Below are 14,874 nucleotides of genomic sequence, written 5' to 3' on the forward strand. Positions count from 1 at the left end.
TTAGTTATGGATTTATATAGGGCTGCTACTTTCTTAGAATAAGCTTGTGCTTTGCTGTGGCCTATGGCATTGTGCTCCCCCGTTTTATGACTCAGTATCTTTCGTAATTATATATATATAATTTTCTTTTGGTTACATTTTGTGAATCAAATTTAGTTTTTTTTAAGGGGTACTCTACCCAATCAAATACGGGTAGAAATATTTGGACATTAATGTGTGACTTATATAAACACTTGTGTAATATTGCAGAAATGGTGTATATGGCAAGAGTAGTGAAAGTAACACCTGACACCAGAATGTCTGAGGACAGGGAAAAGAGTCAGGTACCAGACACCGTTTGGGCAAGGGGAAAATCTGTTATGGGTCGACTGCCCATTCCCCCTGTCATGATAAATCAAGAGAAGTAATCACTCCTCTTTGGTTAAGGCAATACCCCTTAAGTCTAGTGAAATCAATGGCCCTGAGCAGGGATATTAAAGAGTATGTTAAGGCAGGGATTCTAGTGCAGAGATATTCCCCCTGCAAACACCCTTGTATCCCATTAAGAAAAAAAGGACCCAAGGGTTCCCCTGACACTTACAGAATAGTTCATGACTAACGAGCTATTAATGATGTTACAGTGAGTGTGACCTCAACTGTCCCTAACACACACACACCGTACGGGCACAGATCCCAGCGACGTCAAAATGTTTCACCATTATTGATTTGGCAAATGCCATTCTTCTCTGTACCACTGCACTTTGACTGTCAGTATCTTTTTTCTTTCACAATACTGTAGGACGGTCCTCCCACAAAGGGGGAAAGAACTCCCCCACCATCTATTCAACAGCGATGGTAGGGATTCTTGAGCAGTGGCAACCACCTCATCCACAGATTGTACTACTACAGTACGTGGATGACCTCTTGCTCTGCTGCCCGGACCAGATGTCCGGAAGCTACAGTTTCCTTGCTGTGTTTTTTTTTGGCAGAAAAGGGTTGCAGAGTCTCACGTGACAAATTACAGTATTGCAAACAAAAGGTGACATTTTTAGGACATTGTATTGCTGAAGGTACAAAGACACCTGACTGAAGACAGAAAACAGGCAATACAAATCTCCCTTTACCCAGGTCACACCAGCATCTACGCACTTTTCTAGGTTTGGTGACCTACTGTAGGCCTTGGATAAGGTCTGCTTCACAAATGATGCACCCACTCTATGACTGTTTGCCATCAGAACCCTACAATCTCACTCAAGAAGCAATTGATTCCTTCCACTCTCTCAAGCTGCTCATTGTGTCAGACATTCCAAACTATGATCAGCCATTTTTCTTATTTTGCACAGAGCAAGGTGGACATGCTACCGCAGTACTAACACTCTACAACATGGAAAGAAACAGAGACCGATAGGTTACTACTTAGCACAATTAGACCCCGTGATTAGAGGGTCTTCTACATGTGTACGTGCTGTAAGAGCTGCTGTATTACTGAAAGGCATGTGAGATCACACTGACTTTTTCTTTTTGACAATTTGTTCCCCACGTGACATTAATGCCATACTCGTACAAGTTCAACCAAAACACCTGTCTATGGATAGACAGATCAGACTTGAATGTGCTCTAATACTAATTCCTGAATATGTCACCCTCAAAAGACATAATGTTCTGAATCCAGCCACTCATCTGCCTGTGGATTCAGAAAAGGGGGAATTGGTGACAGCATTGGCAGGTGGGAAAGAGAACATGACATGACGTTGACATGACGCACGAACATGACTGCATAGGAACTGATGAGTCAGGAAAAAAACCTGTTCCTAATGCATATTTTGAGGTTTTTTATTTTTGTAGATGGCTCCAGATACCACCAGAATGGGCGACTCTACATTGGATATGCAGTAGTATCCTCACATGAGGTAATCCGAGCTGAACCACTCGCTCCTCACATGTCGGTGCAGGAGGCAGAGTTGAAGGCACTCACTGAGGCGTGTAGAGCTGCTGCAGGTAAAGTCGCTAACAGTTACACAGTTTCAAATTGTGCATGGGGAATATCCCATGAATATTGCCCTATCTGGAGAAGCAGAGTGTTTCTTACATCAGCCGGTAAGCCCATTAAAAAAAAAAACGTAGAGCTGGTGAAACAATTAGTGGAGGTATTGACGTTATCAGTCCAGGTTGGCATCGTCAAGGTAAAAAGCACACACGGACGGTGACTCAGTGGAGGAAAAGGGCAACAGAAGGACGGACGAGGCTGCTAAAGTAGCAGCAAGGCGGCCTAGGGAGCAGTGGATGGTGGCGGGGAGTCAGCGTATTCCAGCCACACTGAGCCTAGATGTCCTGAAATCCCTCCAGCTGCCCAAACAGAGAAGGAACACTGGGAGAATGGGAGCTGAGCTTGTAAGAGGGTGAACTGTAGTCCCACTGAGAGGGCACTAGGACCCTGTGGTTTTTGCCTATTGCAGAAGAGAACAGACCGTGCAAAACTCTCAGAGACAATGTGTGCTGCTGGGTGGGGTCTAGTGTCTCGTGTGTAAAGTGAAACTAGGAAGTGAGAGCTGGGAGAGAAAAAGGCGGGAAACAAAGGCAGAAGCTGCTGTGATATCTTAAAGAGAGACTGTGTGTGGATTTACTGCAAGTGTTTTTGGAGGAAAAGAAGCTTTTGAGAGACTTTTTGTTGCTAACGTTCCCCTGGAGAAGAACTAACCTTTTGTTTAACTCTGTGAGAGACTTGTGTGGCTAACGTTTCCTGGAGAGGAGTTAACCCTTTATTTAACAAAAGACTGAGACTTTACTAAGAACCCAGTACGTATTTGGAAGTCTGTGGATTCCCTGTGCATTGAGTGGAGAACCAAGTCTGGACAGACTGCTGATACAGAGACGGACGGATTGTCGTGGAAGCATTCCTAGGAGCTACAGAAGCAGAGACAACATCGTGAGACCACTAACTAAGTCCCCGGCGTTTGGGCTCGGCATCGGCCGACAAGACAAGAGGAGTTTGCTGTAACTTATTGGCGCTGAAGATATGAACTGGCTGCAGCCTGTGCGGATTCCTGCCTGAGAGGAAATCCATCTCAGGATACGGTACCATAGTTATAGATACCCGGGTATCTCTGCTCAGAGTGTTAGATTGTTACTTTAGAGGTGTATCTTATATTAGAGTTGTGTAAGTTATACTCAATGTGCCATTCCAGGGGCTCCCTTAATAACACTACATTCAATTTACACTTGTTCCTGTTTTTAGTTGCCTGTTAGGTAAATTTCTTACTAGTCTGTTGTAGTATACAGTTCTCAGGAGACCTTGGAGTGGCACAGTGATTTCAGCTGCTGCTGAATTAGTGTATCTTTGGGGTGCATCTGTCTTAATATTCTCCATATTGCCTTGATTATTTTGCCTTTGAGTAAATACCGTTGGAGATTTCTGCCTTGGTCTTGGTTTGTGACTCACTGGATCTTATTCGGACCTCTGGTCATTACATTTTTGGCGTAGTCGGCAGGATCCAGTGTTTGTCATGGACGAGGGCGAGGGTGGAAATGACCCCGCTGTATCCGCATCCTCCTCGGGGGTTGGGGTTCCCCTGGCAGCCGCGGCGACTTCAGGAGGGTATGTGCCTGTAGGAGCTTTACTTCAGCACATGCCGAAATACGATGGGCGCAATATGGCGTTGCAAGATTGGGCTGAGAGAATCCGGAGTATTCTGCGCATGTGTAATTTGACCCCCGCGTTACGCGCTGAGCTGGCATTAAATGCACTGGAGGGTGATATTAGGCGTATGGTGATGGTGCGCCCAGAATCAGAGAGGGATACATTAGAAAAGATTTTGGAACTGTTAGAGGGGAGTTTGGGGGGCCGAGCGCGCGTGGCCCAGCTTCGGTCCCTATTCTTTAATCGTCCCCAGAGAGAGTGTGAGTCCCTGATGCAGTACTCTAATATTTTGCAAGAGATGTTGAATGAGATGCAGCGACTAGACCCGGGGGCCATGGGGGCATTCCGGGAGGTAGACCGCTTGCTCCGGGACCAATTCATCACCGGTGTAGCCAATAGACTTCTCCGGGACAAACTGTTGGAAATGGCCCGGGTTGCACCAGAGTTATCTTTCTGGCAGATTTACCGAGCTGCAGTGGAAAGGGAAGAGAAATCGGCCTATGTTCCCGAGGGGTCAGTGAACAGTGCCCAGCTGGAGGAAGGTGGTTCATCAGGGTCGGGGGGAGAGGGGCTGGTAAGCGTGGTACAAGCTCTGCGTGCTGAGGTGAAGGAGTTGAAGCTGAAATTGTCTCAACTGACAGTTGATCCCGCCTCTACCCCCTCGCGGGAACCTCCTGCCTCACCCCCTGGAACGGTGACCCCGCAAATGGCCAGGTCGTCCTATCAGAATGAGTCAAGCCCTTGCCCACGAGGAACAATCACCTGCTGGAAGTGTGGCCGCCAGGGACACATCTCGCGTTACTGCCGGGCGCTTACAGCCCCAGAAACCCCGTCGCCGGCTTTAAACTTCCGGCCGCTGCCATGAGAGGGCAAGCAGCAGCGGCCCCACCCACACAAAGCCCTCGACGGAATGAACAAGATTTGTTTGCATGTAGTCCAGTGATAGAAGCAGAGTTTGAAGGGCGGAAGATGAGGTGCTTGGTTGACACGGGATCCGAATGTACTATAATGCCTCTAGAAGTATATGAGAGATACTTCAGTCGACTAGTGATTCCAGAGGATGGCCGAGTGATACGACTGACCGCCGCAAATAATGGTCAATTGTCAGTAAAAGGGATCGTGTGGATGCAACTAAAAATGTTTGGTCAAGAGCTGGGGCAGAAAGGGGTAGTACTGGTGGATCACCCCCCTAGAAGAGGGATGGAAGTGACGCTCGGAATGAACGTGCTGCGAGATTTGAATCACCAGATGTATGCCAGTGAAGGACCCCGATACTGGGCCCGTGCGACAAGACACCGACCCACACAGAGAATTCTACACCGTCTAGTGCTGAGTTGCGACTTGCTGAAAAGTGCGGTCCCAGGTGGCCGGGTGGGCCGGGTCCGAGTGACTTCGAGGGCCCCAATCCTGCTGGGACCCAGACAAGAGGAACTCTTAATGCTGCCTGTGGGAGCTGCACAGAGATTGAATGGGCTTGAAGTGCTACTTGAGCCCGCCCGAGAGGGTTCCTCATTTGCCAAGGTACATGTGGCCCGTTCTTTGGCGATTGTGAAGAATGGACGAGTACCGGTCCGATGCATCAATGTTTTAGATGAAGCTGTTGCAATTCCCGCTGGGACCACACTGGCTGAACTGTTCGTACCGGCAGAGAAGGTGCCGGAAAATGCAGGGTTCGAATTGCGACCAGACCAACAGTCATCCTGGACATTCGCGGTCGAGGTAGGCCGGACTGAACCTCCTACGGAGGAATGGAATGTTCATGTGATCATGGAGCAGATGGGAGTGGATCGGGAGAAGCTGACCCCCGTGCAGTTGGAGCAGTTGGAGAGAGTTTTGTGGGAACATCAAGAGACCTTTTCCCGACATGGAGAGGACTTCGGGTGTACCCAGACGATTGAGCATGAGATTCCAACGGGGGATACTCCACCCATTAGAGAAAGATATCGCCAAATTCCTCCGGCGCTCTATCAAGAGGTGAAGAGCATGGTGGCCAGTATGCTGGACAACCAAGTGATCCGAGAGAGCCGGAGTCCCTGGGCGGCCCCTGTAGTCTTGGTCCGCAAGAAGGATGGGACACTCCGATTTTGTGTGGACTATCGGAAATTGAATGCCCACACCGTACGGGACGCATATCCTTTACCCCGTATTGAAGAATCCCTGTCGGCCCTGGGTCGGGCCAAGTATTTCTCAACGTTGGATTTGGCAAGCGGGTACTGGCAGGTCCCAATGGCTGAAAAAGATCGGGCCAAGACGGCGTTTGTATTGCCAATGGGGCTCTTTGAGTTCAACCGGATGCCCTTTGGCCTCGCTACCGCCCCGGGAACCTTCCAACGCCTGATGGAACATTGCTTGGGCGATCTAAATTTTGAATCAGTCCTGATATATTTGGACGACATTGTGGTGTTCGGAACCTCATTTGAAGATCATCTGGAGAAGCTGCGTCAAGTTCTCCGGCGGCTCAAGAGCTACGGCCTGAAAATAAAGCCAAAAAAATGTCAGCTGTTACGAAACCAGATTGAATATTTGGGGCATCTGGTGACCCCGGACGGGGTACTACCTTTAGCCAGTAAGATTAAGGCGGTACAAGAGTGGCCACCTCCTTGTGACCTGCGAGAAGTGCGGGCCTTCCTGGGCCTAGCAGGAAACTATCGGCGGTTTGTGCCTAAATTCTCACAAGTGGTGAGTCCCTTGAATGAACGTTTGAGAGGCACAGCGCTGGGTCCTCGAAATCGCCCCATTCCATGGGGGCCCCTACAGAAAAAGGCATTTGATGGAGTGAAAACCGCCCTAACGAGTGCCCCATTGCTGGCCTACGCCCGGTTTGACACCCCTTTTTTGTTGTATACCGATGGTAGTCTTCATGGGTTGGGGGCAGTACTAGCACAGGTGCAGGACGGCCGAGAACGAGTGATTTCTTATGGCAGCAGATCTTTAAGAGACTCCGAGCGAAATCCGGCTAACTACAGCTCATTCCGGCTGGAATTGCTGGCCCTGGTGTGGGCAATGACAGAACGCTTCGCCGAGTATCTAACAGGAGCTGAGGTGCTAGTCATGACAGATAACAACCCGCTAGCTCACTTAGAGAATGCAAAACTGGGGGCGTTGGAGCAGCGGTGGGTCGCCAGACTGGCCAAGTTCAATTACCGCATTAAATTTCGCTCTGGTCGAGAGAACGGCAATGCAGATGCATTGTCAAGAGTGCCCCTTGGGTCATCCGGGGAAGATGTTGATGAACAACTTGAGGATACTGAAACTCCAGCTTTGGGGCAAATACCTATCTTCCAAAGTGTGGTACACTCAAGTGGGGTGGCCACCGGGATGCCCTGTGTCCTGGGTAAAACACCCTCAGATTGGACAAGAGTCCAGGATGAGTGTCCGGACGTTGCACTTGTGCGCCGTTGGGTACAAAACAAGGCCTGGCCCAGTGCAGAGGACAAGGCTCAGTTGTCCATGGAAGGAATGAAACTCCTTCGACAATGGGATAAATTGTGTGTGGAACAAGGTCTTTTGTATCGTAAGGTGTACCTGCCATCGGAGCTGCAGCATCGGTACCAACTGATAATTCCTGTGGGGATGGGGCCGGTGGTCGCTCGTGAGGCGCATGAGAAGGGGGCCCATTTTGGAAGTGAAAAGACACTTCAGTGGTTGCAGCGAGTCCTCTACTGCCCTGAGTTGGGAGGGATGGTGGCCGACGCGTGTCGGCAGTGCTGAATTTGTGGGCTCAACAAAAGCCCTGAGCAGCGGGCTCCCACACAGTCTATTAAGACTTCAGCTCCACTGGAACTACTCATGATTGACTACGTGTTGATAGGGTACTCTACATCAGGGTACTCCTACTGCCTGGTGATGACAGATCACTTTACCAAGTATGCTGTAGCGGTGCCGACAAGAGATCAGACGGCCAAGTCGGCGGCTGAGGCAGTGTGCCGACATTTCTTCCAAGTGTTCGGGTGTCCGCAGAGAATACATTCAGATCAAGGGGCCTGCTTTCAGGGAACGCTGATGAAAGAGTTGCACCAGCTCTATGGTATCGAGCAGTCGAGAACAACGCCTTACCACCCTCAGGGTAACGGGGCGTGTGAGCGTTTTAATCGGACCCTGTTGCAAATGTTGAGGTCCTTAGAGAGTCAGCAACAGACATGCTGGCCTGAGTATCTCCCCGAATTGATGTGGGCTTACAATAACAGGGTGCACAGTACTACTGGTTACTCACCACACATGTTGATGTTTGGTAGACCTGGCCGAGACATTGAGGATTTGAGCATGCCAGATCCCTCCTCCGCCCCCCTTCGGACTGCATCCGAGTGGGTACGAGAGCATCGGCGGCGGTTGAGGGTGGTGCATCAGGTGGTGGGTGACCGCCTTCGCCAGGTGGTCCATAAGGACACGCGACCTGTACAAACAGAGCTGTTCTCTCCGGGAGACAGAGTGTTGGTGAGGACAAAACGACGGTCAGGAAAGCTGAGTGACCGATGGGAGGCGATACCGTATCTGATAAAAAAACAGGTGAACCCTGAGATTCCAGTGTACGAGGTCGAACCGGTGGGGACAGGGGGGCCAACCCGTAATTTGCATCGTAACATGTTACAGCGGTGCTGGTTTGAAGATTCGGCGCCTACCCCCCTAGAGCCAGAGGCCATGTTTCAAGGGGCGGAAGCTCTGAATGATCTTGAGTTTGATGGTGTGCTTACTCCTGCGCCTGCTTATTTGCCCCCTGTGACCGATCTGGCCTCGGGTGATGAGAATGTTGGGGATATGGAGGATGTTGTTGAGGAGAGTGCATCAGGTCAACTGCTTGGTCCTGACGCTGTATCACAGGACATCGAGCCGCAGGAGGAGACAACTCCACTTACGCCCACTAACACGACCATGGAAGAGACTCTAGCTCCCTCTAAGGTCGCACCTGTTGATGTAGGACTCAGGAGAACTACACGATCTACGGCAGGAATACCGCCTCAGCGATATGCTCAAGATGAATTTGAGTGGGAAGGTATGTCGAGGACGCCAACTTCTAGTGGGGTGGCATGTAAGAGGGTGAACTGTAGTCCCACTGAGAGGGCACTAGGACCCTGTGGTTTTTGCCTATTGCAGAAGAGAACAGACCGTGCAAAACTCTCAGAGACAATGTGTGCTGCTGGGTGGGGTCTAGTGTCTCGTGTGTAAAGTGAAACTAGGAAGTGAGAGCTGGGAGAGAAAAAGGCAGGAAACAAAGGCAGAAGCTGCTGTGATATCTTAAAGAGAGACTGTGTGTGGATTTACTGCAAGTGTTTTTGGAGGAAAAGAAGCTTTTGAGAGACTTTTTGTTGCTAACGTTCCCCTGGAGAAGAACTAACCTTTTGTTTAACTCTGTGAGAGACTTGTGTGGCTAACGTTTCCTGGAGAGGAGTTAACCCTTTATTTAACAAAAGACTGAGACTTTACTAAGAACCCAGTACGTATTTGGAAGTCTGTGGATTCCCTGTGCATTGAGTGGAGAACCAAGTCTGGACAGACTGCTGATACAGAGACGGACGGATTGTCGTGGAAGCATTCCTAGGAGCTACAGAAGCAGAGACAACATCGTGAGACCACTAACTAAGTCCCCGGCGTTTGGGCTCGGCATCGGCCGACAAGACAAGAGGAGTTTGCTGTAACTTATTGGCGCTGAAGATATGAACTGGCTGCAGCCTGTGCGGATTCCTGCCTGAGAGGAAATCCATCTCAGGATACGGTACCATAGTTATAGATACCCGGGTATCTCTGCTCAGAGTGTTAGATTGTTACTTTAGAGGTGTATCTTATATTAGAGTTGTGTAAGTTATACTCAATGTGCCATTCCAGGGGCTCCCTTAATAACACTACATTCAATTTACACTTGTTCCTGTTTTTAGTTGCCTGTTAGGTAAATTTCTTACTAGTCTGTTGTAGTATACAGTTCTCAGGAGACCTTGGAGTGGCACAGTGATTTCAGCTGCTGCTGAATTAGTGTATCTTTGGGGTGCATCTGTCTTAATATTCTCCATATTACCTTGATTATTTTGCCTTTGAGTAAATACCGTTGGAGATTTCTGCCTTGGTCTTGGTTTGTGACTCACTGGATCTTATTCGGACCTCTGGTCATTACAAGCTGAACTCAGAAAGAGTATGGGAGAATCAGGATAAATCGTATATACCAAGATCCCTGCTCCCAATCATGGCGCAAGCAACACAAGATGCCTTCTGGATCGCTCCTGGTTTCAGTTACGCAGCCGCAAAGCTCGTACGGTCATGCCTCATCTGTGCACAGCACAACCCAGGTAAAACAGTAAAAATCCCTAAGAAAGCGACACCCAGGCCTCTCTACCCGTTTCAGAGACTGCAGACTGGCTACATACAGCTACCCAAGGTAGGAGTGTGTGAAAAATGTCCTAGTATGTGTAGATCTCTTCTCTGGTTGGCAGGAAGCCTATTTTGTAAAATGTGCAAATACTAAAGCGACTGCAGACAAACTGATAAAAAAAACTGATCTGCAGGTATGGTGTCCTAGAAACCATGGACAGCGATAGGGACACACACTTCACGGGAGAAATAACGAGGGAAGTCATGCAGGTCCTGGGAGTGCAGCAAGCATATCATGCACCATATAGACAACAAAGTAGTGGGAAAGTGATGAGACTAAATGGGACACTTAAACTGGAAAATCAAAGGCCACGGCAGGCAAAGGAAAGAGCGTGGTAGAGTGTTTGTCTCTTGCACTCTTTTCAGTCACACACACTCCAAATAGAAAGACAGACTTGTGTCCTTTTGAAGTCCTGTTTAGTAGTTTGCCAGAGGCTGGTCTGTACTTCCCACAGGTGCTACAAAAGCAACACGGTGCTATGACAGCCCATGTCCAGGCCTTACAGAAAAGACTTAATGTGGTGCATAAACATGTGTTTTCATCCATTCCAGATCCTAATGCCAGTGCAGACGTATATCAGCTGAATCCAGGTGATTGGTGGTCATACACAGATGTACATCAGCTGAATCCAGGTGATTGGTGGTCATACACAGATGTACATCAGCTGAATCCAGGTGATTGGTGGTCATACACAGACACGTGAGAAGGAGCCTAGATCCACGGTTTGACGGCCCGTTTTAAAGTCCAGCTGACCACATTCACCTCAGGGAAACTTGAGGGAAAGCCCACCTGGATCCTTGCCAGTCACTGCAAAAAGATCTTTTCACCAGCAGAATGAATGTTGTCCTAATCACCGTGCTGGCAGTGATAGGATGTTTGCACCTTACAGAGACACTAGATAAACAAACTTATTCAACATCTTGCTTTTCTTATAAAAGACGCGGAAGGACAAAAACTGCTGGACTGTTGGATCTGTGCACCCAGCCCAGTATCTGCAAGGACTATGCTGTACTTAGCCTTACTCACTACTGAGAGGCACCGAAGCAGCCATCTGCAGACCGGACATAACTGCAAGAGAAGTATGCTGCCTTCCAGGTGCGATGATCAAGGATGTGACCGATAGGATACCAAAGCTCTTCAGCTCCAAGGACGTCCACCCATTTCTTCTGATACATGTTGGCACCAATGACACGGCAAGGAAGGACCTACCGACAATCTGCAAGGACTTTGAAGAGTTGGGGAAGAAAGTAAAGGAACTGGATGCACAGGTAGTTTTTTCTTCTATCCTTCCAGTAGACGGGCATGGCACCAGGAGATGGAACAGGATCCTTGATGCAAACAACTGGCTAAGACGATGGTGCAGACAACAAGGATTTGGATTCCTGGACCACGGTGTGAATTACTGGTATGATGGACTCCTCGCCAGAGACGGACTACACCTCAACAAACCTGGGAAACACACATTCGCCAGAAGACTCGCTACACTCATCAGGAGGGCGTTAAACTAGAAGAAGAGGGGACGGGAAGAAAAACATTAGACTCGAACAAAGACGACCCAGGAAAACATACTCAGAAGGGAGGTAAGAACATTTCTAAAACAATCCACAGTGAGGAGATTGGAACAAAACAAAATCCTCTAAACTGCATGCTCGCAAACGCCAGAAGCCTGACAAACAAGATGGAAGAACTAGAAGCAGAAATATCTACAGGTAACTTTGACATAGTGGGAATAACCGAGACATGGTTAGATGAAAGCTATGACTGGGCAGTTAACTTACAGGGTTACAGTCTGTTTAGAAAGGATCGTAAAAATCGGAGAGGAGGAGGGGTTTGTCTCTATGTAAAGTCTTGTCTAAAGTCCACTTTAAGGGAGGATATTAGCGAAGGGAATGAGGATGTCGAGTCCATATGGGTTGAAATTCATGGAGGGAAAAATGGTAACAAAATTCTCATTGGGGTCTGTTACAAACCCCCAAATATAACAGAAAGCATGGAAAGTCTACTTCTAAAGCAGATAGATGAAGCTGCAACCCATAATGAGGTCCTGGTTATGGGGGACTTTAACTACCCGGATATTAACTGGGAAACAGAAACCTGTGAAACCCATAAAGGCAACAGGTTTCTGCTAATAACCAAGAAAAATTATCTTTCACAATTGGTGCAGAATCCAACCAGAGGAGCAGCACTTTTAGACCTAATACTATCTAATAGACCTGACAGAATAACAAATCTGCAGGTGGTTGGGCATTTAGGAAATAGCGACCACAATATTGTGCAGTTTCACCTGTCTTTCACTAGGGGGACTTGTCAGGGAGTCACAAAAACATTGAACTTTAGGAAGGCAAAGTTTGAACAGCTTAGAGATGCCCTTAATCTGGTAGACTGGGACAATATCCTCAGAAATGAGAATACAGATAATAAATGGGAAATGTTTAAGAACATCCTAAATAGGCAGTGTAAGCGGTTTATACCTTGTGGGAATAAAAGGACTAGAAATAGGAAAAACCCAATGTGGCTAAACAAAGAAGTAAGACAGGCAATTAACAGTAAAAAGAAAGCATTTGCACTACTAAAGCAGGATGGCACCATTGAAGCTCTAAAAAACTATAGGGAGAAAAATACTTTATCTAAAAAACTAATTAAAGCTGCCAAAAAGGAAACAGAGAAGCACATTGCTAAGGAGAGTAAAACTAATCCCAAACTGTTCTTCAACTATATCAATAGTAAAAGAATAAAAACTGAAAATGTAGGCCCCTTAAAAAATAGTGAGGAAAGAATGGTTGTAGATGACGAGGAAAAAGCTAACATATTAAACACCTTCTTCTCCACGGTATTCACGGTGGAAAATGAAATGCTAGGTGAAATCCCAAGAAACAATGAAAACCCTATATTAAGGGTCACCAATCTAACCCAAGAAGAGGTGCGAAACCGGCTAAATAAGATTAAAATAGATAAATCTCCGGGTCCGGATGGCATACACCCACGAGTACTAAGAGAACTAAGTAATGTAATAGATAAACCATTATTTCTTATTTTTAGTGACTCTATAGCGACAGGGTCTGTTCCGCAGGACTGGCGCATAGCAAATGTGGTGCCAATATTCAAAAAGGGCTCTAAAAGTGAACCTGGAAATTATAGGCCAGTAAGTCTAACCTCTATTGTTGGTAAAATATTTGAAGGGTTTCTGAGGGATGTTATTCTGGATTATCTCAATGAGAATAACTGTTTAACTCCATATCAGCATGGGTTTATGAGAAATCGCTCCTGTCAAACCAATCTAATCAGTTTTTATGAAGAGGTAAGCTATAGGCTGGACCACGGTGAGTCATTGGACGTGGTATATCTCGATTTTTCCAAAGCGTTTGATACCGTGCCGCACAAGAGGTTGGTACACAAAATGAGAATGCTTGGTCTGGGGGAAAATGTGTGTAAATGGGTTAGTAACTGGCTTAGTGATAGAAAGCAGAGGGTGGTTATAAATGGTATAGTCTCTAACTGGGTCGCTGTGACCAGTGGGGTACCGCAGGGGTCAGTATTGGGACCTGTTCTCTTCAACATATTCATTAATGATCTGGTAGAAGGTTTACACAGTAAAATATCGATATTTGCAGATGATACAAAACTATGTAAAGCAGTTAATACAAGAGAAGATAGTATTCTGCTACAGATGGATCTGGATAAGTTGGAAACTTGGGCTGAAAGGTGGCAGATGAGGTTTAACAATGATAAATGTAAGGTTATACACATGGGAAGAGGGAATCAATATCACCATTACACACTGAACGGGAAACCACTGGGTAAATCTGACAGGGAGAAGGACTTGGGGATCCTAGTTAATGATAAACTTACCTGGAGCAGCCAGTGCCAGGCAGCAGCTGCCAAGGCAAACAGGATCATGGGGTGCATTAAAAGAGGTCTGGATACACATGATGAGAGCATTATACTGCCTCTGTACAAATCCCTAGTTAGACCGCACATGGAGTACTGTGTCCAGTTTTGGGCACCGGTGCTCAGGAAGGATATAATGGAACTAGAGAGAGTACAAAGGAGGGCAACAAAATTAATAAAGGGGATGGGAGAACTACAATACCCAGATAGATTAGCGAAATTAGGATTATTTAGTCTAGAAAAAAGACGACTGAGGGGCGATCTAATAACCATGTATAAGTATATAAGGGGACAATACAAATATCTCGCTGAGGATCTGTTTATACCAAGGAAGGTAACGGGCACAAGGGGGCATTCTTTGCGTCTGGAGGAGAGAAGGTTTTTCCACCAACATAGAAGAGGATTCTTTACTGTTAGGGCAGTGAGAATCTGGAATTGCTTGCCTGAGGAGGTGGTGATGGCGAACTCAGTCGAGGGGTTCAAGAGAGGCCTGGATGTCTTCCTGGAGCAGAACAATATTGTATCATACAATTATTAGGTTCTGTAGAAGGACGTAGATCTGGGGATTTATTATGATGGAATATAGGCTGAACTGGATGGACAAATGTCTTTTTTCGGCCTTACTAACTATGTTACTATGTTACTATGTTACCCCAGGAAGGTATTAACACCACACTGCATGCACAGTGAGACTTGGACTCAGATTTTCGTGGTTCCTTAAGGCTCTTAATGAGACTAATACAATATAGAGACTCCTTTTTTTTTCCAGCCAATTGGCTTAGCGGCCTAGCGGGATGGATTATTTTCGGTGTTTTACAGACTTGTATGCAAATTTTGTTGCTTTACTTATTCTTTTATGTAGCCGTAAAAGCGCTAATATATATATTACCTAAGCTATGGAATAATGTAGGTGTAGAAAAAAATCTAAGGCTGAACCTTCTGTAGTATATCATAGGCCCCGTATGGCCACTGCTGATGGGGAAGGTGAGTGTCCACACTGAGGGTGGATGGG

Source organism: Ranitomeya imitator, unplaced genomic scaffold (assembly GCF_032444005.1).
Source record: "Ranitomeya imitator isolate aRanImi1 unplaced genomic scaffold, aRanImi1.pri SCAFFOLD_113, whole genome shotgun sequence".
NCBI lineage: Eukaryota > Metazoa > Chordata > Amphibia > Anura > Dendrobatidae > Ranitomeya > Ranitomeya imitator.